The sequence below is a fragment of the Anticarsia gemmatalis genome, chromosome 2 (assembly GCF_050436995.1).
Source record: "Anticarsia gemmatalis isolate Benzon Research Colony breed Stoneville strain chromosome 2, ilAntGemm2 primary, whole genome shotgun sequence".
In the NCBI taxonomy this organism is placed as follows: Eukaryota; Metazoa; Arthropoda; class Insecta; order Lepidoptera; family Erebidae; genus Anticarsia; species Anticarsia gemmatalis.
Genome location: NC_134746.1, coordinates 2966216 through 2993675, shown reverse-complemented (window position 1 = coordinate 2993675; position 27460 = coordinate 2966216). Strand labels below are relative to the sequence as shown.

At 34.1% G+C, this 27460-nt stretch overlaps 1 protein-coding gene across 1 annotated transcript in view; it reads right to left on the bottom strand.

The window, feature by feature from the left end:
• Ac78C (adenylyl cyclase 78C) overlaps positions 1–27161 on the bottom strand; it is a 105622-nt gene extending 78461 nt beyond the window's left edge. Inside the window, exon 1 of the mRNA XM_076124486.1 lies at positions 27026–27161. The gene's annotated coding sequence lies outside the window, so the exon portion shown is untranslated. The remainder of the gene's footprint in view (positions 1–27025) is intronic.
• Positions 27162–27460: the final 299 nt, after the last annotated feature.

Genomic DNA, 27460 nt, shown 5'->3' with positions numbered 1-27460 from the left:
ATGCGAAAAGACTTTTTCCCCGACCTAATATTAATTTCGTCGAGAAACAAAGCCAGCAAAAAGCACAAGTTAATATTATACTTCACTTTATCGTGACAAAGTTCATGTATGTACAACAAATGTTATGTTTATTTAGTTTGTGAAAACATGAGGGAAATCTACTACAAATTGTATGGCGACTGAAACGGTGACATTTTTATTTGGGTAGTATTTTCAGGTGTGCGTGGCGAAAGTAAAAATTTTGAAAATGTGTTTAATGTTTTTTTCTCTTAGCTTATACTCACGGCCTTGCCTGTGTTTATTTGTTGAAATGGTGATTATTTCGTTCCCTGTTATAAAGTCTACCATCTGGTCAACTTTGATCCAGATTGGTACCGTAGTAGTGGCAAAAACGAAGCTTATATACATACATACATACACACATTCATTTTATTATTTATACGAGTAATTAATAGATTGGCAGCATACATATTTAAAAAAATACATAGGTATATATAGAATACGTCTTTAAAAGTATATTTAAAAGGGTAGTGTTTTACTTTTTTCTAAAACTTTAAATAATAGATATTGGTTAAGACGTTCAGCTAAAAGCTTTTTTTAGTAAAAAGTAAGACTTTTTTCAGCACTCACTTTTAACTTGTAATTTAGAAAACGAACTATTTTTCTAACATTTTCTGAAGTCTGTGTCTGAGGCAAGAAAAAACGGGCTCTTATCTTAATCATTATAAGACCAGACTGAAACTACACGAACACGATCGAATATGTGATTATTTTTATACTGTACTAGAAAAGTGTGAGAGGTTAAATTAAATATGTTGTGTTATAGTTAGTATGCAAAACTTAATTTACTAAATCCAATCACTTCACATTCTTGTTGTTATATCTGCTCCCTGTCTACCTCTACGGGAATGCGTGATTTTATGTACATATGTGATGTGATGAATTAATAATCCATACTAATATTATAAATGCGAAAGTAACTCTGTCTGTCTGTCTGTCTGTCTGTCTGTCTGTCTGCTACTCAATCACGCCTAAACTACTGAACCAATTTGCATGAAATTTGGTATGGAGATATTTTGATACCCGAGAAAAAACATAGGCTACTTTTTACCCCGGGAAAATGACGTATTTCCCGGGAAAATTCAGGTGGCGAACGAAGTCGCGAATATAATCCATACTAATATTATAAATGCGAAAGTAACTCTGTCTGTCTGTCTGTCTGTCTGTCTGCTACTCAATCACGTCTAAACTACTGAACCAATTTGCATGAAATTTGGTATGGAGATATTTTGATACCCGAGAAAGGACATAGGCTACTTTTTACCCCGGGAAAATGACGCATTTCCCGGGAAAATTCAGAAAATTCAACGAAGTCGCGAAAAATCAATATTATAATGACATTGAATTAACAAAATTCCGTTGCCATGGCAACTGTTTAATGGCGGATATGTCTTAGCGCGACTTCGTTATACTAAGAGATATAAATAATTTTGAGAATATTTTTCGTGAAAAAAAAAGCATATTTTATATCATCACGCTACGACCAATAGGAGCAGAGTAACAGTAAAAAGTGTTACAAAATAGTGGAAAATTCTGACCCATTCTCTCTTATGTGACGCAAGCGAAGTTGCGCGGGTCAGCTATGTTTTTAATATCTAACAATAAGTTTTTTACAGTTTTCGCAAGTACTTATATGAAATCTGTAAAACTTTATTTTTGCACCTAACGATTACATAAAACCTAACACCCATGAACTTGAATATACGTCTTAAAGAATGATTTAAAGATATATGACAAACTAGCTGACCCGCGCAACTTCGCTTGCGTCACATAAGAGAGAATGGGTCAACATTTCCCCCGTTTTTGTAACATTTTTCACTGGTACTCAGCTCCTATAGGTAGTAGCGTGATGATATATAGCCTATAACCTTCCTCGATAAATGGACTATCTAACACTGAAAGAAGAAGAATTTTTCTAAGAATTTTTCAAATCGGACCAGTAGATACTGAGATTAGCGCGTTCAAACAAATAAACAAACAAACAAACAAACTCTTCAGCTTTATAATATTAGTATAGATTCCTTAACAACAAAATATGCTTCTTTCACGAAAAATATTCTCAAAATTATTTATATCTCTTAATATAACGAAGTCGCGCTAAGGCATATCCGCCATTAAAACAGTTGCCATGACAACGGATTTTTGTTATTTCAATGTCATTATAATATTGATTATTCGCGACTTCTTGACTTCACTTGAATTTTCCCGCGAAATACGTCATTTTCACGGGGTAAAAAGTAGCCTATGTCCTTTCTCGGGTATCAAAATATCTCCATACCAAATTTCATGCAAATTGGTTCAGTAGTTTAGGCGTGATTGAGTAGCAGACAGACAGACAGACAGACAGACAGACAGACAGACAGAGTTACTTTCGAATTTATAATATTAGTATGGATAAAGAATCATGTTTCGGTGTTTCATAAATAGCAGGACAAACATTGGTAAGGTGTCGTAGGCGGCGCATGAGTGATATTGAATAAGTATATTAGTAAACTGTACTCTGACGTAACAGGGAACTCCTTACTTTAGTACATATGACGCAAATAACGTGACTTCTTTTATTTTATTTATTTAAAATAGACAATTTGTACTCTTGTATTGTTGCTCGACATCGCAGGGACTTCTTAACACACACAACTTTCAAACAACAGACACAAAATACAAAAAGATCCGAAACAACCAATTGTGGTTTGCAGAAATATGTATTTATTCCGCGTGAGAATCGAAACCACGTACTCTCAACGCAATAGCAGTGGCGAGGCGATCACAGCAAGCGCCACAAAGCCTTTTTGAAACCCCACCTAGCACCAGACTTCAACCAAACAAATATTTTTACATACAACTGCGGGTTATTTCTGCTAACTGAGACTTAGCTTAAGGCGCTGTCTCCACGAGCGAGAGAATCGCGGCGATATTATCGTCGTGCCACGTATTTCTATACACTCTCTATGGAACCGTCTCCATACGGCGATAATATCGCCGCGATACGACGAGTGTCAACGAGCGTGCGAAACGTCAATACATCGTCGCTAGTCGGCCGCGACAAGCAGCGAGTCCGCCGCGCGATCGCGACGAGCGCGCAGCGAGCGCGCTGTCAAATGCAGCGTCATTTGTTTTCAATGTTGCCTCTTGTTTCGAGAAGCTTTTTAAACAAGGAAAACGCGGGTTACAAGTCGCCGCGGAATCGCAGAGATTCCGCGGCGACTCGCGACGATACGCGGCGGAATTATCGCTCGTTCGTTGAGATTGTCCGACGATACAAGGGCGGACTCGTCGCGATTCTCTCGCCCGTGGAGACAGCGCCTAAGTTTGGCTGGGCTTTATTTAGCCTCATCTGTCAAAATTATCTCTCAAAGTTGTCATTACAGTTGTAACAAATTAGCTCCAAAGCACAGTAAGTAAAACTCAGAGAACTCTTTTAGTTCACACACAATGTGTGTAGAGCCAGAGATACATATGTCGCTGTGAGAATTTCCCCAGGGCGCGATGAGTTCTCCCGCCTTAATGTATGCCGAGCTTTGACAGAATGGCGGCCAGTATTTATGCGAAGTTGTACCTTAGTTTTTCGTAAACCTTACGAGGCCTATAGACACGTTACCCTTTTTTATTAAGTCGAGTTAAAATAGGCATAATATTGACTTAATTGTTTTCTCAATTAACTGGTCTGAATGAAGCTGATTTGGCCTACTTTTTTACTACTTTTCAAAGCTGTTTCTCTGAACCTAAAGTTGGTGAGAAAAATAAACACATATTTCAGTTTTCGGCGATTTATACGAATACTTTGTAATAATGCCCTGTGTAAATTTGAACAAGTCTTAGCAAACAACATGGATTCATCTCATACATCCCCATAAAAATAACTAAACGACGCTATTTATATCAAGAGTCCTAACCTTACTCCAGAAAAATAATAATCTAGTATAAAAAAACATTCTCATATCAGAAGTGAACTCATAAAATAACATAATTGATGTTTGTTTACATAAATCATAGAGTTCATTACTCTATCGGCCATAAATCAGCGTGTTTTTTTCTGTCTATGGTCCGTCTGGACATAGATAAGTATCTGGTGTCTAAAGACTGGACATTCACGGTGACTGTTGGCTGTATGTGTTGTGTCCTGAGTCCAATTTGTAGCGCTATTTATTATCTGAATCGATAACAATGTTTTTAATGGTACGATGCAGTTGCGGTACTCCCCAAGGTTTTGCGACTCTGTACTTAGTAAATTGGTATTTTTAAATTACTTATGGATACGTGGACTGAACTACAAGTTGTCTTTTTCTTTGTAAGAAATAAGTTTTTAACCATAGTCCGTATTTTTTCTTAATAATCTGCCAAAATTAAAGGTAATTCAGTACCAGATAGACACGTAGTAATAATTTATTTCTATATAAAACGATCGGTAAAATGTTACTTACTTTTTACTTGTTATTTACCTTGTCGTGACACATTCATGTTTATGATATTAGTTAAACTGTTGATCATGAATTAAATAATAATTATTATTAATGCATAATACTAAATTTATATAATTTTTTGAACCTATTGTGTACCTACTATATGTTATACAATAATATTTTTATAAACTACTTACACTTTAAATAGATCTATTTATGAACACTGATTCTATTTTGTATTCACTTGACATACTCATACCCCGTTACCTTAGTCACCTACCGGATACGATTACCTTTTAAATATGGAGACGAATTTTGACAACCGAAATTGTTTGTTGATTTGTCCAAATTCATTTCTAATTAGGACTACAATTGGTAACTAAACCGCTATAATGTTGACACCGTTTGATTCACACTTACCTATTTTAGCATTTTTATTAGCAAATATTACAAGTAATAAGGCTATGGTGACAGAAAACAGATTAATTATCATAATTTTTTCAAAGTCAGTTCGCAAGCATGCCCAGTGTAACCTGCGCCAAAACGTCGAGCAATGCAAGTCATTTTCATGTTCACTTTAAGTCCCTTATAATACCTTCGTAGTTAATAAATTAACTAAGGGCTTTCCATAACCGTATTCATCCTAGGTTTTGAAAACTATTAAGGTGGAATTTTGACATTTGCTGACACTTTATCAAGCAGAACAAGATAGGTTATCTGGCCGTTATTCATAAGCTGTCTATCTGGTTCCAAAATGTCATGCATTTCTCAAACTTCCAGATAAAGATTTTAACCAAATCTCCCATACCATTTTAACCAAACGCAAGAGAAAAAAGTACGTAAAACTTGAGGGTCCTAAATGCGTCAGTCTCCATGACGTGGCTCGTAACACCACGACGATTAATCACGCGGTATCAGCAGCTTATGTGATAAAGCTAATGCTCGCACTGATTACGACTGTGACGTCATCGCCCAAATACGTACGACAGACAGTATTATGTTACTACATGATTTAAAAGAGTATTTTTAACTGATACGTCAGTCCTGGCTTCGACTAAAGTCATTTGCATTAATTTATTTATGTATTTTATGCGAGGTACCTATATTATAAAGCCAAAAATAATAACAAAAAATAGGATAAGTAAGTCGCTCTTGTACAATGTACGTATGCAGCCTTATATCATCTGCAATATTTTCAAATACTTATAAAATATTTATTTATTGGTTCCCGAGACATTATCTTCTTTAATTCTAAACTAGCCCATTACGTTTTTTTGAAGAAGAATTTTAGCAATAATCCTGAGAAGATATTAAACCAATGGTATTCAGTTCAAAGTATTCCACATAACCAACGAGCATTTCTACAGGAAAACGGAAGAAAGACAATAAAGTAAATGTAACTAAGTTCATTCTCTCCATACATCTAAATTATAACATAACAAACAATAATGACTACCTCCGTGACGCAATGGTTTAAGTCACCACGCGGCTACTTATGTGCGCTCCACAAATAATTGTTTCGGGTCTGGTTGTACTTTGTGACCGTTGTTTGTATGTTTGTAAAAGTCCCCGCGATACAACAATCGCAATTGCAAACAAATGCAATTCTTATATGCGGGAGTTGTCTTTAAAAAAATAAAATATTGTACATTACGTGTGGCCTCATAATTATACGATATACCTAGCTGTATAGTATATAACGATACTCACGTATCATTTGACTCACTGAGTTAAACATAACATGTAAAGTAGTGAACAAGTCATTGTTCAAACAGAACAGTGATTGTGAAGTCTTACGTTAGTTCGTTAGTATGATGACACCATAGAATACAAACATCCTTTGTCATATCATCCTCTAGTGGCTAGACCGCTGGTCACAAGGTCTCGGGCTCATTCCCGAGCCTAGTAAAGTACTTTTTTATGTTTTTCTTGTTATTTTTTTACCTTACCTTTACAAAAATACAAACAAAGGGCACAAATTACAACCAAAACCGAAACAACTATTAAAATTTGTGAATCACAGAAATATTTGATCCATGTCGGAATCGAAGCCACGACCTACTGACGCACTGGTGGTTGTGTGGCGAACACCTTAACCACCGCGCCCTGGAGAATGCTAAAAATTCGTAATGTACTTTTCTAAATTATAGGTCCCGGAGTATGCTAACGAGGTCGGTATATAGCAATAGACTCATTTCGGGAGGAGACTCAAGCTTGCATTGAGACGATTAGAATATTTTATTAATAATATTATAGTTTACTACAACTGACCTAATTAATATGCGCGTAATATGACGCAAATGTGGTCGCTGCACCGGTACTTTTTTATATTTTATTTACCATATATTCTCACGCGGAAAACATATCAGTGCAACACAGGGAAAGGTTTTTATATTATATGGTGCGTTTGTAAAATTCCCTATGACGACAGAATTCATTAATAATGTGTTATAAAAAGATAACATACCTATACTGACTATTATGTAATGTATATTATATGGATACTATAATAAATATCATTTAAGCTATAGTGGAGCTATTCCCTACCACTATCATATTGTCCGAAAATTTAGTAGATAGACTTTAAATTACGATTTATCTTGAGCATAATATACTTCGGTGTAGGACCAAATGCAAGTAACTGCATCCAAAAGGCCGTTGCATAAGTCTTCAATTGAACGAGACGTTCTAAAGAAAAAAACATACCTCTGCTACACGCAAACCTTGCATTACTCTACTAACCCCCGGTTTCTGAGTACATTTAGCGGTAGTATATCTATTCAATAGCGTTTTTTTATATGAGTTTAAACGCTATTGAATATATAAACTACCGCTAAATTTACTCAGAAACCGGAGGACAGTTGTCAAACTATAGTAGCAGTAGTCGCTCTAGTCAGACTATGAGCAGTTGTCGTAATAATACCTAGAAAAAGATGCTGTATGAAGTGTATGTAAACTACATTGAAAGAAATTAATGTCATAATATCGAACCCACATACCGCAAGTAACTCGTGGCAGCTGACTACTGATCTGTATATGCGTCAGTTGATTCAAGGCTTGGAGAATGTTTCCTTATTTTCATGTATTGTAAATAGGTAAAAAACTATCCTGTTTACAGCTGTGATGTGACGAGTACTGCGAAGATATACTTTCTAGAAAGTTCTTTATGATATTTATTTGTTTATAAAGTGGTTTTGACATATAAAAGTATTGTTTTAGAAATGTTACGAGCATAAATATAAAAGACACAAAGTTTAATATGTAATACTGATTTCTTAGTAATACTATAAAAGCGAAAGTTTAGATGTTTGGATGAAAATGTATTTGACTTTCGTGACATGTAGTGTTCAGACAGTTTATAACCTCTATCACCAAAAGATTCCTTTAACTCCGCATAACCTTCTCAAGTGGATGAAGTCGCATGTGGAACCTAATGAAAATATACATAACGCGAGTCGATTTTATATCACTACTACATACACATCTTACAAGTCTTGAATCTATACTAATATTATAAAGCTGAAGAGTTTGTTCGTTTGTTTGTTTGAACGCGGTAATCTCAGGAACTACTGGTCCGATTAAAAAAAATATTTCAGTGTTAGATAGCCCATTTATCGAGGAAGGCTATATATCGTCAGGCTACGACCAATAGGAGCAGAGTTAAAAATGTTACAAAAACGGGGAATCTATCTTGTATCCTAATCTCTCTTATGTGCCGCAAGCGAAGTGGCGCGGGTCAGTTAGTAATAAATAAATACCTTTTTAATACTATATAATATGCTCTATCTATACTAAAATTAAACACATCCACACATAATTGAATTCACACGGTTTAATTCAAATCCAATCTGCGTAAAAACTCCTTCAGGTACAATAAAAAATATGAACCGTTTTGTGGTAGCATAAAGTTACCTTTGAACACGATCAAACCCTTTTATTTAATTCTACAAATATCCCTAAGGAGTGCTCTGAAGCTTGTGCTGTGGTACGAAGTTTGAATGAGAATATTTTATATTTTATTTTCTTTTTATAAAACCGATTTGCAAACTACCTACGTGAAAATTTTGTTAGAAATATAATGAAATGTTTGTCCTATTGACAATCGTCGATGAAAAAAACTTTATGTAAAAATTATATCTTAAATTGAAAGTTTGATGTTTACGAAAGTTGTAAATCCGTCTGTAATTCATTCATTTAGTTTTAGCATACAGCATTTTTAAGTAAGACTGTTACCGCAACATTAAAGCAGCAGTCTATAATTACACTCTTTTGTTTTTCGAAACAAATCTAGATTTTTTTGTTACAGGCACCGGTTTTAGAAACTTACTATTCGTACTCATACCCAGCGGCAGGCAGTATTGGATAATCATATAGCATTATTAACATCTACCATGTATCCAAATATCACAGTTTCAACAAGGACTCAGAAAGATACCCGCAAAATTTTGTTTTTTTTTTATTTCGGATAAAATGGCAACTATATCTCTTATGCACCTCACATCCACAATTCAGGTTTAAACGCGATCTAATCAAAGTTCAGTCACACGTTTTGCTATTCTGTTTCTGTTCACCAACAATACGTGGACATAGCCATCGATTGTACAAGTTTTAATGAAAACAATGTCACTTAGTTATCGGTTCAGTTCGAACACAACTTTTAGATTGTGTCCAAGTTGGCGAGCTAAAATGAATTGCTTTCGGACACACTGACTAGCTGTATATACTGATATGTTATTACTGTAGGTATATAATGTACGTATGCCTCGCTAATTATGTTTTGTGAACTAATTATGAATTTGTTGTGTCATGTATAGACTATTTTTCTTTCGTGACTGTCAGTATTTAATGACTCTATGTACTTTACTTTTATGCTTAGGCTGTTTGGAAGACGGTCATAGTCTGTTTCTTTTTTTTTAGGAAATGTCAAAAATTGAAATTAATCTATAGAGTTATAGATTTTTTTAAAGAAGAACCAAATACACCCATAATGAAAAAATATGTCGTTATTATCTATCTTCTACCTATAACAAGATTTATGTATATAAGGTTAAATTATATCCACTTTTATCGTAAAAGATAGTAAAGTTTTAACTCAATAAAATGCAGAAAATGATGTGTGGAATCGCAAAACGAATGCAGCGATACGTACGAAAGTAATATAAAATCATTGATGCGAACAATTTGAACGATTCGAATAAAACCATCATATTTACACACTACTTTCAAACTTTAGACAATTTTATACCTTTCAAGGGTTTTTTAAAACAGTTATTGTATGCTAAGTAAGGAATCTTTAGGTTAATCGGTAGTACTGTTTGATATAGGTACAACAAAGAGGTTATGTAAAATTAATTTGTATGAGAAAAGAACTGGTTAATTGTAGCATTGCGGTTAAATAATTTATATTATATAAAAATTAAATAACTAAATTTAATGGCCAGCAGCATTACAGAAAGGTATGTCAAACTAAAAAAGACAACATAGGTACACCGTAAATTCATAGAAGCGTAACTATCAAACTACAACAAAATAAAAACAAAATCTATCCCGTTTTAGCTAATCTTATCACAGAATATCAATAACACTCGACGAGAAATAGCATCGTACGCAAAATATTAAACCCATAACATAGGGCGTCGTGCCATCAATCACTAGGCTTAGCACACATCGTTGCCACCGAGGTTGATAACCTACAAATTTGCGGAGTAACAACGAGATAGAATATGTAAAATACTTTTTACTGCTACTGTGGATATTGTGGCAAACTGCAGAAAGTATATTTCTAACTTCATGTTACAAATACAAGGTTCTACAATAGCTTCTACACGAACTGGGAGCCCTTTTCGTAGCGTCGAAGTTCTTAAATAAAACAGACACACCACGTTTTTTCAAACCTTGTTGTTTCTAGTCTGTGGTTTATTATAATGGACATAGTTACCTGATTTACAAGCTGTAACAATATAGCTTCCACTTGAGTATATTAATATATTAGTATATTTTCACTAAAAACCAATATCACTTGTTAATTGAATCATCAAAAATAATCTACCTTGCATTACTTTTCGCGTACTAAACTTAGTTTACGGAATGTCCTCTGAAAAATCGCACATTTTCACTTACAACGATATACAAGAAACCCTTCGATATATAGCCGTTTGCATATTGGATGCTTTCACAAAGAAATTTAATTTGAATTCGGAACCGTCCAGTCAACAGTCGTTTGTGTGATTGTTCTTTATTCAAAATCTGAAAATGTGGGGACGATTGTTTAAAAAATAAAATGGTGAAAAATAAGTATTCGCTGACACGACTTCTGCAAGTAAAAGTAACTTTGAAAATGGCGTTTGAACACTTTTACGTTTGTGATTTGTTTTGTGTGCACTCTTGCTGAATCTTTTACTAGTTTCGAAGTGTCACTGGCAAAAAGCAGCGATAATGCTTAGGTACTATCTCAATGTTACGATATGCAAGTTTGTAAATTGTTTATTTTTTGTAACTGCACACAGATACAAAGAATAAAAAGAAACCGTAAAATAAATGACCGTTTAAAACATATTTTTACCCATCATTGTATCCATGAGGAATATATAAGACCTTATGGCGAGGCTGAATGAAGAATAGATAGCAAAAATTACATTCCTAAATTTTTTTTATGTACCATCTAAAGTATAGAATTTCCTCGAAACCAGTATATTTCTTCGCACATTACTTCTAAAAGTAGCGATATTATGAGCTATAGGAAAAGTAAAAACTTCGTATATCGGTCTACTACACCTTCGCAGCTTCGCAAATCGCTGACACAATAATCATTGAAACTGATGAAATCTAACATTCGTTAAAGAGTCGGGTGAAAAGCAGTAAAAACATAGGCTACGTTTACTAAGTTTACGAGTAGATCCACGCCGTCAACTAGTATCTAATACTTGTCTACTTATAAAACGGGGTCAGCACAATATAACAAAATGGACGATATCAAATGATCAAGTACACAAATATTAGCTGTACAAGGAAACTTTCGCGCAAGGCTGTTCGCTTGCTGCCTTTGCCATTTTAATCTGATAAAAAGGTTTCACTTACGCGTATTACATTGACGACGTTTATTACTAAATGTATAGCTTTGTATCAAACAATATTAGTTCGGAGTTTAGGTGGTTCCGTGCTTATGTGATTCCTGCCTAAAATAATTCATAATGATTATAGTTTACTGTTAGACTTGCAATAAATTGAATTAACAAAGTTTTTTTTTGTTTATTGAACATTATTTATTCGTCTTAAAACAAAAACGATATATTGATATTAATCTAACATTAGCATGCTAGAACCAGAGTTGGCTGGATTCACTTATTTTACTTCGTTAAGTAGATCGGGTTATAGAGATCTGAATAAAACAGACAACTTCAAATCAACAATATTTATTATAACCTAAGACGTATATAAGAACTTTTTAGTTAAAATGCTTTCAAATAACTACAGCTACTGGCCTGTCAAGATCAAAAAAATATAAAAATGCCATTAAAGTTTTCTTCTTTTTTCATATTTTTTAATAATCTAATGGCATTCAATTCTTTTTACGGTTCACCGGCCTTTTCAAATACAAACTTTTTCATTTCGATAACCACAAACAATGTAAAATAGATTACATTTTTAAACATGTCGACGGAATTGTTTTAATCAAGTTTCAAGTTTTGAATAACAATAGAAGAAATGCTTAATTTTCTCAATAACAAAGTACATACATAATATACTTTCTTTAAGATAAATTAACACCAGACCGTCCACATTAAAGGTGCACATTGGCAGCCATGTGTAAAACGCGTCGTCTTTATATTAAGTGACAGTTCATTGGCCCACTATCGAATGTTAGAAAGGTGAATGAATAAAGGTGACTTTGGGATAAATAAGACAAACCGTTGTATTGTAGAAAAGTTTGGGAGAGACTGTTAATGGCCTAATGCTGAAATGTCTCTAATAAGAAAACCTCATGTCGTCTTTGTACCGTAGACTATCGCAAAAGAAATACTTTTGAGCTCTACCATAAATTAAGTGATGTTTTATTCCTAGGTTATGAGTTTGTTAATGGATGAGACAAGCGCAGGATCGTAAAAAATGGCGTACTGGGGGGAGGCCTATATTCAAAATTGGGTGGAAATTAGAAAAAAAAAGTTTGCTAATATAGAGTAATGGAGTTATATGGTATAATTAATACAGCAAATATTGATAATGTTTCAAAAACCACATGTGATTTTAATTAGGTTTGGTGTTCGAATTCCTGGTAAGAGAATGTCATTAAAGATTTTTTGGGAAGACATGTTTTCGTGGTATCTCTATAGAAGAAGCAGTATTCGCTGTGCCTATACCTGCAGGTTTACGGGCGTGATGTTATAAAATAAAACCTAAATACATTTGTAAGAAATATATTTTCAGGTCACTGAATCGTTAACAAAAAAATAAAAGAGACTTTTTATTGGACTCGTTTGGTTCAGCTAGATGTAGTTAATTAAACTGAATTTGTGTCTACGCCCTTTATTATATCCAAGAATAAATAACGCCTTATAAATGAGAAATAATCTAGATATAAAAATGTGTACTGTTTCTTTAAATAGCGGCAGTTCAGAAAATCGCTACCTTTGAAACACATTATAATAAATATGATGGCTATCTAAATCTATTGTAACGTATGGGAAAGTGATAAGTTTTTACTATCGGGCACTATAAAGTATTGCATTGCTATAAAATACGGTAACTTCTTCAAATCGTACTTTTTCTCAATTTCAGATAGAATCTAGCTTGGATTTTTCGTTTCGACTTGTTGTTTTTATTTGACCTTTGTCAAACGTATAAAACTGCTTGCTAAACTTGTTAAACTAGTAACTTAATCTAAGAATGTTGAATAAAAAAGATTATGAATAAATAAACTAGCTTATGCCAAAACATTATGCAAATTCAATATAAAGATGCACATCTCTTTTAACCCTCTACAATATTACTGAATATCCATTTAACGCGAAATTTAAAGCTATAAATAATTGCACGTGTACAGATTTATCTCAAACCACATCATTAAACGGAACATTCTAGAGTTACGTAAGCACTACTTTCCCATTAAAACGTCCAAAAATAGCCGGTACTTTAACGGAAATGAACATCATCATGTGAAACCATTACAGTCCCTGATTAAAAGCCAACTACATTGATATGTATAAAATGGACCTTTGGAAAGTCCAGTGTAAGTTGACCTGTAGTTTAAAGTAATAAGAGAGAGGTCAGGTGTCTTCTTATGCTGGTTGTTTCAGTCTTGTGGTCGGCATCCATTAGGAACGCTTTGCCTTTAATTACTGAGTACTCAGTGCATTCCACTGGGAGGTATCATTTGTAAGTGCATAAGTGGAAAAGTTTTTATCGATTTTTACTTAAGATACATTAGTTAAGTAATTACCTCTTCTATAGATAGGTAAATACATAGGTGTGTTTGTAAGTAACTAGACGACCCTTGCGATTCTGCCGTTGTTCAAAGTTTCAACCCTTATTCACCACTTAAGGGTGATGACAATGAAAAATATAACACCTATGCTTGATCTCAAGTTTTCGGCAATCTTGATTAAATTTCTTAACATCATCGATTAAGCAGTTTAGCCGTGAAACTGTTACAGACAGACTGCCTGACTTTCCCATTTATAATGTTAAGTATCAAACATATATAAACTCATTTTTCGGTTCGTCCAAAGTTTTGTCAAGCGAATTTCTTCTTTTCAAAAAAGGCCAAAAACATTTTAAAGTCTTGCTACAAGGCTCTGTTAATGTTGCCAAGAATGCAGTGGGTGAAAGAGGTCGGTGCATCACCATAAGTACACCACTCTAATTGCCTGCAATTTTCTGATAATGACCTTACAAAAAACGCTAGTAGGTCGTTTGAAACACACGATATAAAGTTGTTACAAAATTACAAGAAATAAGATTTAATTCTGTTTCTTCGTTCTTCATCATTTATTTTTTGGTTGCAGCAAAAATGTCAAATTAATTTCACATTCATAATTGTTGATAAAGTGGTTGATTGGCGACTACCATAGTTAAATCAACATTCAGTGCGAAAATAGGTTAGCAGAGGTTAAAAAATACATATCTACTATTGCTTATAATAATATACGGTTTGCCAAGAACTTAATCAAAGATAGATGCCTTTTTTTCTTACTTTTGCTTTATTTAACAGCGTGTTAGAATCGACAGAATAGTAAAGTACGGACGAAGCACAACGCGAGCGACGCGACGCCAATATCACGAGACGCAAATATATCGAATACTTGTTGTACGTCACGAATTTATTGCATTGCACTGCTAGCTCGGTGATATACGTTATTTTATTTTATCAATCGATTCCAAAATATTCCATTTGAATTGAATTTAGTAAAAAGAATATTGTGTAATAACAATATGGTCGCTTCAAAAACCGTATAATTTAATTTTATGCTCTTTAAACGAGAGCTGTTGTAATTCATTACCAGAAGAAGTCCGAAAGTCTGGCAACCAGTGTACCTAATCAAGAGATATTTTGTTAAACCCCAGGTAACTGGGTTATGGGGGTCCGATAGGCAGTCGCTCCAAATAAAGTACTAGTTTTCAGCTGCATACGGTGCGACTGAAAGCCGACTTTAACATACGTAATTGGAAGAAAGACGAGGTTGCAAGCTGATGGCAAAATATTGACACAGAACAGTTAAAAGCTAATTTATAACAAAAACAAACACCATAATATAACCTTCAAGCTGTTTTTGTACCTACATAATAAAACAGTATAAAGATCAAGCTTTCAGCTCTAGCGAGAACTAATTCATAAAACATCACAATCGGCCCATATTCCGTGTTAAATCGCGCGTTACACGCTTCCAAAGGGTTATAGCAAATGATTTACATACGAATTACATGATTTTATTACTATTCTGTGAAGCTGGCGGTAATTTTAAGGATTTATTGAAGGCCGTGTTATAACCTAAAAAAGCGCTGTGTTGAAAAATAATGCTTCGTAAACATTTTTCCAAAACAAACAAAGTTTTATTTCAGATATTTTTTCTTCATGATGTCGTTTTATTATGGTCCATCAATAATTACGAACGAAAATTTGATTTTTTAACGCTTTGCTAATTTTACCCTTAGCTCTTATTTTACTTGTAGATTGTACCTGTAGCTGTAAAAAAATTTCATAAAGAACATACAAGGCATAATTTTAGTTATGTAATTTCAACAGTCTTCAGCAGACCTTATTCAATAAATGAGATAACTTTTTAACTTGTAAATATTCTTGTGTAAATAATAAATGAGATACAAAAGTATAAAAGCGGAAAATACACCACTCCCCCAGCTGCCATCACTACCAACAAAAAGTGAATAGGCGGAAATTCCAAATAGTTTTAAAGTAAACCTTACGAACATCAGCTCACAGAAACTAATACTTTTTTTGTTTTTTGGCTTAGATAACCTAAATTGAATCTAACTAATCTAGTTCTTGTAACAGGACCGAATCTAGACAATAGAAAGTCGTAAGTCATGCCAATCTGTCGGCTAATTAATTAGGTTTTTACTAAGAACTGTTGAGAGGAAGACATCACAAGTTTTTTGTAAAGTAAGTGCTCATTGTTCATCTGATGTTACTAAGGATAAACTGTGCAATTATCACGTTTAGAAACTCATCGTCACCTCTACGGTAAAGTGACAAATCTGCTGTATTTTAAATTAAATACAGTAGTCTGCCATAAAAGTGGCAACGTTTTCTATATTTTATATGATAATGTAAAGCTATGGCTGCCTGCTTGACTGCTTCTGTTGTCTAAGCAAAGTTAAAATGCAATTGTAGAGCACCAACTCGATTTTTCCTTTTTCTGTTCGAATGTTCTTAATATAAGCTTGTAGCATGGTAAAAGAACTCCTACTGAATGGAACCATCGTCATAAACGGCAAAATGAGCGTGTACATAGCAAGTGATCCTATTTTATTTATCGTGATTATATTTCGGCAATTAAATATCTAGGCAACGTTTTATACCTAGACTGTTACCTGCTATCCAAGTAAGTGTAAGTAAAAATTGGATACTCTAAGGGTAAAATAATACCGCTGTTCTTAAAAACCAATAGAAATAATTAAGTTATATAAAAATATTTTTTTAACCTTTATAACCGTTACACTTCATTAAAATCACTATTGAAACGGCAGTTTATCTTCAATTTATAATTACCTCACATTAGCAACGCACTAAATATGAACACTTGACCAGTAAGTGGTCTATTATCGGAGAGGAATGCGTTTATCGGTTTAATACCATAATGTCGTGGCAAATGGCATTCTTGGCGTTGTGAGAGGCCTCTTCGAATATGCTTACTTATTATTACTGCTTTATATCTCAATTTGGGTAAAATAAAATATATTTTTGATAAAAATGATTGACAACATCCATCCTAAAAGATGTGGCTTAATTTTGGTGAAATAAACCTGATTTTGCATAAACAAGTAGATTATATTCTTTACGAATTTTCATGCTAAAAGTGTTATACAGTCAGCAAAATGAGCAGTTCAGCAAAGCAGCTGTGAAAACGTAACTAAACAAGCAGACTTTTGCAATAAAATATGAGTATAGCACGTAAGGATTTCTAATCCTATTGCGAATTAAAACACTTTGAAACAGAAAAGAAATTAATAGCAATGAATTAATAGATTTTGAATACATAATACTAATGTGTTTTTCATCTAACATGTTTCTGTGTCCACTGCTAAGCAAAGATCTCTACTTAGAATTTGAAGGGAGAAACGTCGTGCAACAAAATAATAAGGTATGGCAAATACTTTATTTGTAACTCGATGTTTTAATCGACTTACATACGTCGCAGCCGGACCTTTAAGACCCGCTTAGCAAATTCAGTATAACATATTACTTACTAGCTGACCCGCGCAACTTCGCTTGCGTCCAATAAAAGAGAATAGGTGAAATTTTTCCCCGTTTTTGTAACATTAATTACTGGTTTTCTGCTCTTTTTGGTCGTAGCATGATGATATATAGCCTATGTCCTTTCTCGGGTATCAAAATATCTCCATACCAGATTTCATGCAAATTGGTTCAGCAGTTTAGGCTTGATTGAGTAGCAGACAGACAGAGTTACTTTCGCATTTATAATATTAGTATGGATATGGATTATATATTACGAACTTCTACACGATGACATTATTGAATATCTTGTTTATTTATGAGTTGTATCACACAATAACAATGATACGTGACGTGTTAAACGTGAGCTCTAGTCATAGTTCATCGTCATCACTTGGGAAGAAAACATTGAGTAACGGGATCTCAATATTGTATGTTTTCCTTCCTTCCTTAAATGACTGACATTATTTACGTATTATTTACTGTTTGTTGCAATTGACCATAAGAGATGACCCCTCTCTTTTCTAGTTTATGAGGAACATCCATATTTTTAAAGGTATTAAAGGATTTTTTGACGATTCCTGAATGGTAAGGAGGGCTGGTGCCACTAAAGACTAAAGTTAATAATCTTATTAAACTATACAATAGACGAAAAAGTTAGACTAAATTCCTCTTATTAAGATACCTAATCACCCCATATGCAAAGGCGATAAAACCGGTTGTATTAAAACAAATGAGTAACGAACTAATTGCAGAAAAATAGCCAACAAAGATAATAACAATTGTATTAGCTATTGTATCTAAAGAGCTGATCTTAAAAAATAAAGTGTCTAACCCTCGGTTACTGAGTACATTTTAACGCTATTGAATAGATAAACTACCGCTAAATGTACCTCAGAAATCGGGGGTAAGACCTCCAGAATATGGTCCCTCATTTTGACATATTCATCATTTAAAACAGTTTTTCATTCATCTGAAACAATTAAGTAGTCAACGTAAAGGCTTAAGGCTTGCTACACACATATTCGGTCCGTCATTCATAGGCCTAGATGAGCGACAAAACCGATTGTGTGTAGATAAACCCGATCGGCGCAAGCCGAACAAGCGAATCGAGTCTGTTTGATAAAAATTGACAAACCGAACGTTTCTATCCGAATATGTGTGTAGCAAGCTTAATAAAATAATCGTTCAGTTACTTATGGACTGAGTTATTTATAAATACAAATGGTTTTATGATCTTAACAGGTTAATTAACTTATCTCTATCATTTCCTTTAAATTCCTGCGTCATACAACAAGTCCGCCATTTTTATAAACAGGTAAAAAGGTAGGATTGAACGTCAGTCGTTGACGCAAATCATATAATTTTATCGATAGTATAAAGTCTATATTTAGTAATATTTGCGCTGACTTTAACCTTTTACGTGGTAAAAACCGAATACACTTAGGTTCCTTCTTTACTTTATCTTAGTACCTAGAGCGTATATTTTCTGGAGGTTCATAAGAAATAATAAAATATTGATTAAATGGTATTGGCCCACTTTTTCAAATTATAATATCACGATTCCTGGATACTTAATAATAATGATAATAATGTCCTCCTAGCCGATATACGGCTACGGCGGTCAGTTTCATTGAAACTGGCCATCTGTGCAGGACTTTGTTTATAGTGTCCAAGTGTGTGCACAATACACAGGTACACTCTCTATTCCATCACTCTCATAGTTTGGTGGGACGGATAACCGACACGACCAGTGAGAGGTCAGGCGCAGGACCGACGGGTTTACGTGCTCTCCGAGGCACGGAAAGGATACTTAATAATTCCCATATTAAATATGTATAAAGTTAAAAGTTCCTTCTTATTTCAGTACTTATTAGATGCTAAATGAAATATCGGACTTTCGGTAGATAGTGGTAAATAGTTGTTATAACTGAATGCTGTTTTTGTTCGTTTTGTTCTTTAGCGAGATAAAAAACACATTTCTATATATTTATGTACATAATAAGCCCTCACGTGCACACATGCATACACTAACTTCAGTATAATAACTTGGGTAAGTAGGAAGCAGGATATTGGTGTTCCTTACTCCGTTCTAGACTGGTAACTTAGTTGCAACTAGTTTATAGTGTTCTGACAACTATCATACACAATACCGATAGACTTTATTAATTTAAATATATGTTTAAGTGCCAAATGAGTTATGTAAAGCAAAATTTATACTTTAAAACCATTTCTTTTTATGTCTTTTAGGGACTTTTAAAATCTTAGAAATACACGTTTATAGAACCATACCTTTTTGTTCGTTGTGTAAATCGAACTGATAATCACTTAGCGCTACCAATACCAGTGTGCATAATTTGCAGATATGTTAGATGCAGTTAATTATGTAAAGAAAGTTTAGATGTACATATTAGATGTAGCTTAATGCATCATAGTCTGCTTCCGGTACAAGTCCATACAAGTAAAAGCAAAATAAATCCACATTGGTTGATAACTCGTCCACGTGACGTAACACATAAGTGTGTGTGTACATTGTTGTGTTTCAGTCGGTCTAATCCTTCGTTATCAGCTATCACGTTATCAACGTGATAATGTAACACACTGCTTTGAAAGCTTTGCCTCATACACGAATCATGCTTTTTAACAAATTTACATTGTTTTGTGCTTATTTGTGGGGAAATATGGATTTTACGCGTGAGCTTGAAGGACTTTTAGTTTGTGCACAGAAGCTTTTCTTTTTAAACCTACTACTGCACCAATTATAGTCCAATAATTTAGTAAAAAGTCTTATGCATGGATTGCGGCTGGTGAAGGTTGACAACATTTAGAATTTAGTTCACAAGTGACCTGAAGGCTGACACTGCTGACGCTGGCCATACATACAGCTTACAGCAATTATTAATTATAATCTACTTAATAGATACAACATACCAAGGCTCTAAGTTGATAAAGTAAGCTGAGTCCTCCAACTATTATTAAAAATATCTTTAAAAAGTATCTTAATCTCTGTGTTAGTACTAGTAGTGTTTAAGAAAAGACATTTCATATATTATTATTACACAATCTATGAATGAATTCTTCCATTTTTGATAATTCCAAAGCAATTTTATTAAATCTCTATAAAAATATTGGTTGCAACTACTTTACACTTGCAGTCCTTCAATAATTGCCTATAGTCATGCCAACATCATCTCAATATGGTACTTAAATATTCAAGTATTTAAGTCAAGACTACTCTACAAACAAGTGTATTTCCTCTGCGGGATTCCCGCGTCACAGAAAAAGTACAGAATGCCTCGTACGTGTACGTCAGGTGCTGACACACCTTCTTTGTTTACTCATTTATTTATGCACCTTAAGATCTTTAAGTTTTAATAACTTTTTCATGATTGCCTCCTATTATTATACGGCAATAACTTGCAAAAAAAATAATGATGGCTTGTTTTCTTAAACTAAACAGGGTCAAATTCCGCCAAATTCCTAAATTACAGCTTAACTTATCAAGAAGCCTGTTTTACCGTAACAATCGAATTTAAATCGAAAATAGAATCTCCATTTTGACCGTTAAATTGAAATAGCCAATCATACATAACATCACGCCTTCTTCCTATATAAATTAAAAAAAGAAATAGGCACAGACTAAAGAATGCCACTTGGTATAATCTGTACAAACTTCCCATTCTTGCATCTATACATCTCGTCATACAAGACCGTCGTCCCAAGCACCAGACCTTATTGCAAAACATTGCTGATAAGTTACAAATAATAATGAAATCGAGTAGCAAAGATAAAAACTATGAATAATAAAACATAGTAAATTCACTACATACTTTCCTTAAGGACAAAGTCTACGGTACACCTGTAACCGGTAAATCCACGCCTACCGCGAAGAAGTTTGCAAGATGTTATTATTCTAATCATACTTACATCATGTACTTTACAATAGTTGTTAGTTGTTACACTACGGTAATCCCCGTATGAAATCGGTTGTAATAGAGCTCGTGAGGTCAGCAGACGATTAGGTAACTGATGTCTGAGCTTTTATGATTCATACTGCATTTTTGTGGTATTGTGTAACACAGTTGAAGGTAGAAATCTCTTCAAAACATACACGTAGCCTAATGAAGTAGCATATTTTGTAGTAATAATTGCATATTTGTTTTTCCTTTACCCTCTGAATTATATACGCTTGCAAGCACCTTCTATATTTCTTTGTTGATAACATAATTATCAAGGGTATCTTTTGCCTCTTTCTGACTGCACAGTTATACTAAAAAACACTCGAAACAGTAGGTACACATCAATTGCACTCCAGAAATCAAATCAATGAAACACATAGTGTATTGTCTGCATGAACAGTTACGCGACGCAGAAAATCAAAATATAAGCGGAAAGATAGTATATTTTAGATATATAATATTTTAGATAGGAAAGAAGTATATTTTAGATAGCTGACCCGCGCAACTTCGCTTGCGTCACATAAGAGAGAATGGGTCAAATTTTTCCCCGTTATTGTAACATTTTTTACTGCTGCTCTGCTCCTATTGGTCGTAGCGTGATGATATATAGCCTATAGCCTTCCTCGATAAATGGGCTATCTAACACTGAAAGAATTTTTCAAATCGGACCAGTAATTCCTGAGATTAGCGCGTTCAAACAAACAAACAAACAAACAAACAAACAAACAAACAAACAAACAAACTCTTCAGCTTTATAATATTATATTTTAGATATATCTTTCTCATGAACACATCATAGCCTCAAGGTAACATTTATTTACGATCTATAATAATATGAATCCAATCCGAGGCAATTTCAAACATTCAAACTAGTTATGGCACGTGTGCGTATTTGTCGGTTGAGTGAACAAGTAAACGTGGAGAGACATCCCACATACATCGATGTATATTTACCACCTACTAACAATATTTCCTGACTGCAAACTCAATCGGGAGTGGCGGAAACTACCATTATTTGCCTTGTTACGGACTGGAAGACGGAGGTACACCGTCTGCTTAGATATTTTGTGCGTTGTCTTTTGGAAAATAATCTCTTATTGTTTTATGACAATGTAGCCGAGTAAAGCTTGGTTTAGTATTTTTGTTGATATTTTATCAATTTATACGAAAACAGATTCATAAACTGGTACCACTTGCAACAACTTTTGGAAACCGATTTAATCATCGCGATGGAATTATCATAGTAAGATACCTCCTAAAGCTATATAGTCTAAAGCTGCCACTACGGCGTGGGTACCTGTGGGTTTGATTCCCAAAGAACAAAAATGTTTTGTTGATGTATCTGATAGTAGAATATCGTACAGTATGAATACTGATAACTTAAATAGTTTTTAAAAAGCCTACGAATAGTTTTGGGTGTGCAAGTGGTGGGCTTTGGTCTCTGCCTATCCTCAGGGGAAAAGTTTATGTACTCATGTATGTATTTCGCTGAATCAAACACTAAAACGTATGTATGTGTATCACATAAATATAAGTGGTGTATCCACTTACAAGTGTAGATAAAGTAACATAGTACATTAGTAACGCATTAGTTCCGCGCGAGTGTCAACACCAATACGCGTTTATATGAGAAATATTTACATGTAACAACACTTTACTGAATGAAATAAAGATTTTATACTGAAATGTACCGCTTTGAAAGAAAATAGAAGGAGTTTTTAAAGCTCTTGAATATACTTTGAGGTTTTGAATGTATGAGTTAGAGAAAAGGACAGACAGAAAATAACATAACATGCCGCGAAGATAGTTTTTATTACATCAAAAACTAATTCAGTTGAATTTATTAAAAAATATTAAATTAAAGCCCTATTTATAAACTAAGGTATGAAATTTAGACACTATCGTTTTGCCACTTTTTACTTATTATGCTTTTAAAGAGAGCTGCCCTAAAGTTGAATTTGTCACATAATTGTACTAACTTGATATCAAAAATCGTGAGGATCACGGTAAAATTTTCCATATAAAATTTTCCGATAGCTCGACTTGGTAGCTGGCTCAACAGCTCTCGTAGTAGGAAATAATAGCAATCGCGTAAACATTTCAAACTAACATATAACCATAAAGTTTCTTATACATTTACAAGTTATCAAACAGCTGTTACGATTTTGCATTGCGTACAAACTTTAACTTTACTGTTTGCGTGACTCAACTAAATACATACCTATATACTTACTCTATAACTAAGTTACCTACTCCCCTAAATGTTTTGATTCGCGTTCCACTACATATAAAACTGTCTTTTTCCCCTCTCCTTTGGGAATTAAGTTTCTAAAGATTTCCCCTTCAAAAGTTGTACGCAAAAGTTACCAGTATCAATAGCGGAATTTACTCTAACACAGTCGTTGTATGTTTACGAGTGCAAGCCGTGGCGAACGTATCGATAACTTGCAGTTTATTGCTGTTCGTAAATTGACCACAGAATAATGCGTATGTGTTATGTAATAACACACCTTGCAATGTATAACGTAAGGGATTTCGCGATCGTAAAACCTCACGATTGAAATTGACCCCTAGAAGGACATATTAAAGTATACGGATTGCTGAAATGACGTTCTTCAAAAGGAAATGTTGGATATGTGTGCATGAAAAATGTATGAATGTAAAAATAACAATTTAATGTGGTATCCTTCGTATCTGCTGCCAGAACGTGAGTATTTGGTCCTTAAGTGTAGATAGCTACGTGCAGGTTGGGGACTTTACCTGAAAAAACTGTTTAAAATATTTTTGGTACACAAGGTTCTCTCATGATAGTTTGTTTCACCGCCATAGCACTCCATAGTAAGTGATAATCATTTCGGAAACACACAACTTCGAATGACATTAGTGACATTTCGAACCCTCTACCACTAGTGTGGGAGCTAAATACTTAAACCACTTGGCTCTTGGAATAGATTTTCGCCCGCCACTTCGTCCGCGTGGTTTGTGACTTAAGACAGAATTTTCATACAAACTTTCATCCCAATTTTATCTCCTTGGGGGTAGAATTGATCAAAATCCTTTCTTGGTGGATGCCTACGTCATAACATCTACCTGCTTGCCAAATTTCAGCTCGATCCGTCCAGTGGTTTAGTCTATGCGTTGTTAGATCACTATGTCATCAGTCACCTTTGAGTTATAAGGTGTGCCTCTGCTTGCTAGTAATGTATTGTATATTTGTATTCTCTACATTTTCATGTACTAATAAGCGGTTAACAAAGGCATAGTTATCACATAGATAGTGTAGTTCATACAGTTTGATACATCTCATCAATACTCGTTGTAGATACATCCCACGCACAATATTTCGAAGGCCATAGATAGAGAAAGGCCGCTATACTTTTTAGATTTTACGTTTTGAAACTCTCGCGACTTGTACACGTAATATTAAAATTATAACAAATAAGGTATCCTAACTTTTAATTTTCAATCGAGCTTTGGATTTAACTACTTTTGGGATAAGTCTCATATGACATTTGCCACAAGGTCCGTACATATTGCTATACTTAGCCAAAAAAATGTATTCTGACCGTAAAGTTGATTAGGATTAAGGCCCAGATTATGTTATGCCGCGTCCGCACGTTTGGCACTTGCCGCAAACTCCAAACCTCTACAAACGTTTGGCTTGATTTAGGGAATCAAACATCGCTATCCACACGCTTGCGAGTGAGTTAGTATGTTCTGAAGAGGCAAGCATAACGGACGTGATGGATATTTAGGTTATATAAGCCATCATATTTGGTTTAAGTTACTTTTATAAAAAAAAAAAGAAAAGCGAGAGTAACATTTTTCAGTTTCATTAACCATTTCTTCAATAATATCTGATAATTATAATCTTTTATTCCATAATAAAAATTAAAATCAATTAAAATTGAAATCTTGCTACTAGTATATTTTTAAAATATTATTTTGCGATCGATATTCTATTAATATGTGATCATTTCAAATGCCCTCGGCGTCGGAAGATTGGCGCAATATAGAAAGAGAATTAAGTATGCTGGCCTCCAGTAAACAAACCAAACTGAGCGCGCACCAACATGTGGATGCGTCGCAAGCGCTTGCGGCAAATTTCCTTTGATTTGTGTCAAAAAACCGACACTCGATCGGAACAGCTACAAATGCTTGCAAACCTTCACAAACTATGGCAAGCACGCTCTCCACACGTTTGAATTTGTAGGCGCTTGTTGAGGTTTGGCAAGCGTGCGGACGCGGCATTAGATCAGAAAGTAAGTATGCAACAGCGAGTATCGGAATCTAAAAACGTGTTTTATCTTGCACATAGCCTAACATATAAGGCCCTCAGAGCAAAATAGTTGTGCCATGACGTCACGTTGCATCGAGACGTCATGGCAAACAATCCAGTAAATATATAGATGAGTAAAATTATTTTAAAAAATTGTAATATTTTCATTAAAAATGTTATCGATTCATAAAATTGGTTGATAAGATTTTAAAGCAATAATTTGATTCAATTATGTATCATTGAGATACATTAATAGGATATTAATGGCTTAAATATGATAATTGGATTATAAAAACAGTTTGACAGATAAAGAAATACCAAACATTACTTGTATACTCACACATTTACCCTCATAGTGCATGAGACCAAACTCAATTTAAGAATAAATACGATCAAAAGGATTTTAGGCACTAATAAAGTAACTTTCATGCCGAGTGCGCAGAAACGTCCAACAACGCAACGCGTCAATTCTCGCATATAGACACATAATTTATTTTTATACACTATACAGTGTACATACCTGCAGCCATTAGTGTTGCGTTAACGAACTAATTTAATTCACACCAATCTCTTAAATACACACTTAAGTAGCAATGTAACAACAAACAAACTGCCCTTTACGATGTCCGACTCCTACATTTAATTTTAACCGCTCACCATAAAGTTAATCCAAAATAACTATAGTGGTAACAGGCACATATATGGATATAAAGTAAGTTTCGCGACGTATTCACCTTGCAGGTCAGTCACGGTGCAAATATCAACAAATTATAATACCGGCCTTTACCGGCCATCGGCATTTAGCCCGTAACCTTGACCAAATACTAAGAATTTTTGAGAGATCAAAACACGTGTTCATTGACTATATACTTAGATATATTATGACTCAAAACTTAGTTATCAATGAGATGTAAACATAAATCTATTATGTTAAATAAAAAACTAAACGTATGTCCTGTTCTATGAACCTACCTGCCAAATTTCACTTCAATTAGTTTAGCGGTTAAGCCGTGAAAGAGAAAAAAAGAGCTACCTTCGTTTTCTAGAATATTTGTGACATCTACTCGTAAAACTAAATCAAACATAACAAGTCCTAGTCCTAGTTAGTTACAATCTATACAAGTAAAAATTAAACAATATGAAAGTAAGAATTCGCGCACAACTTTTGAGCAATTAAACCAAATTGGCCAACTGTTTTTTAAATTATGTTTGTAAACGTCGAGGCAGGGTTTGTATTAAAGGGATTAAATTCCCATGGGAATGGGATACGTTTATACTATACCCAAACGAAGTCCAGTCTGCTAGTATAAACATAAATATCAACAGAATCTTACCGGACGATATAAGCATGAAAACATACAATATTTCGCACACAAATCAACAGATAAGCCTAAAAACTGCAACTATAAAGAATACTTACAAGTGCAAAACCCGAATTACATCAGCTAATGTCATAGCAGTGTTCCGAAACAATCATAGTGTCAATAACATCACTACTTCGAACATCACTAGTTGCACTGCACGTTTGTGAACGAAATCAACGACCGTTGCCGCACGGTATCAACGCGTTACTGAATATTTAGCTGATAGCATGTTTAGTTGCTTTGCTAGGTTTTATCAACGGTCTAGGCTGATTTTCCGGTCCATTACCTGTATTTTTAATGATTTTATTAGACTATAGAACTCGTGTGCTCTTGGAGCGTTTTCGTGGACCCGAAAATATGGAAACATAAGAGGCTTTCTAGTTATTTAAAATATGATTACTAGATTACCATGTTTACTAAAATTTTGCTGTTTTCCTTAAAGTAAATATTGCTCAGTCTATTTTTATAGGTGCCTTTGTTTTAGCCTTAAT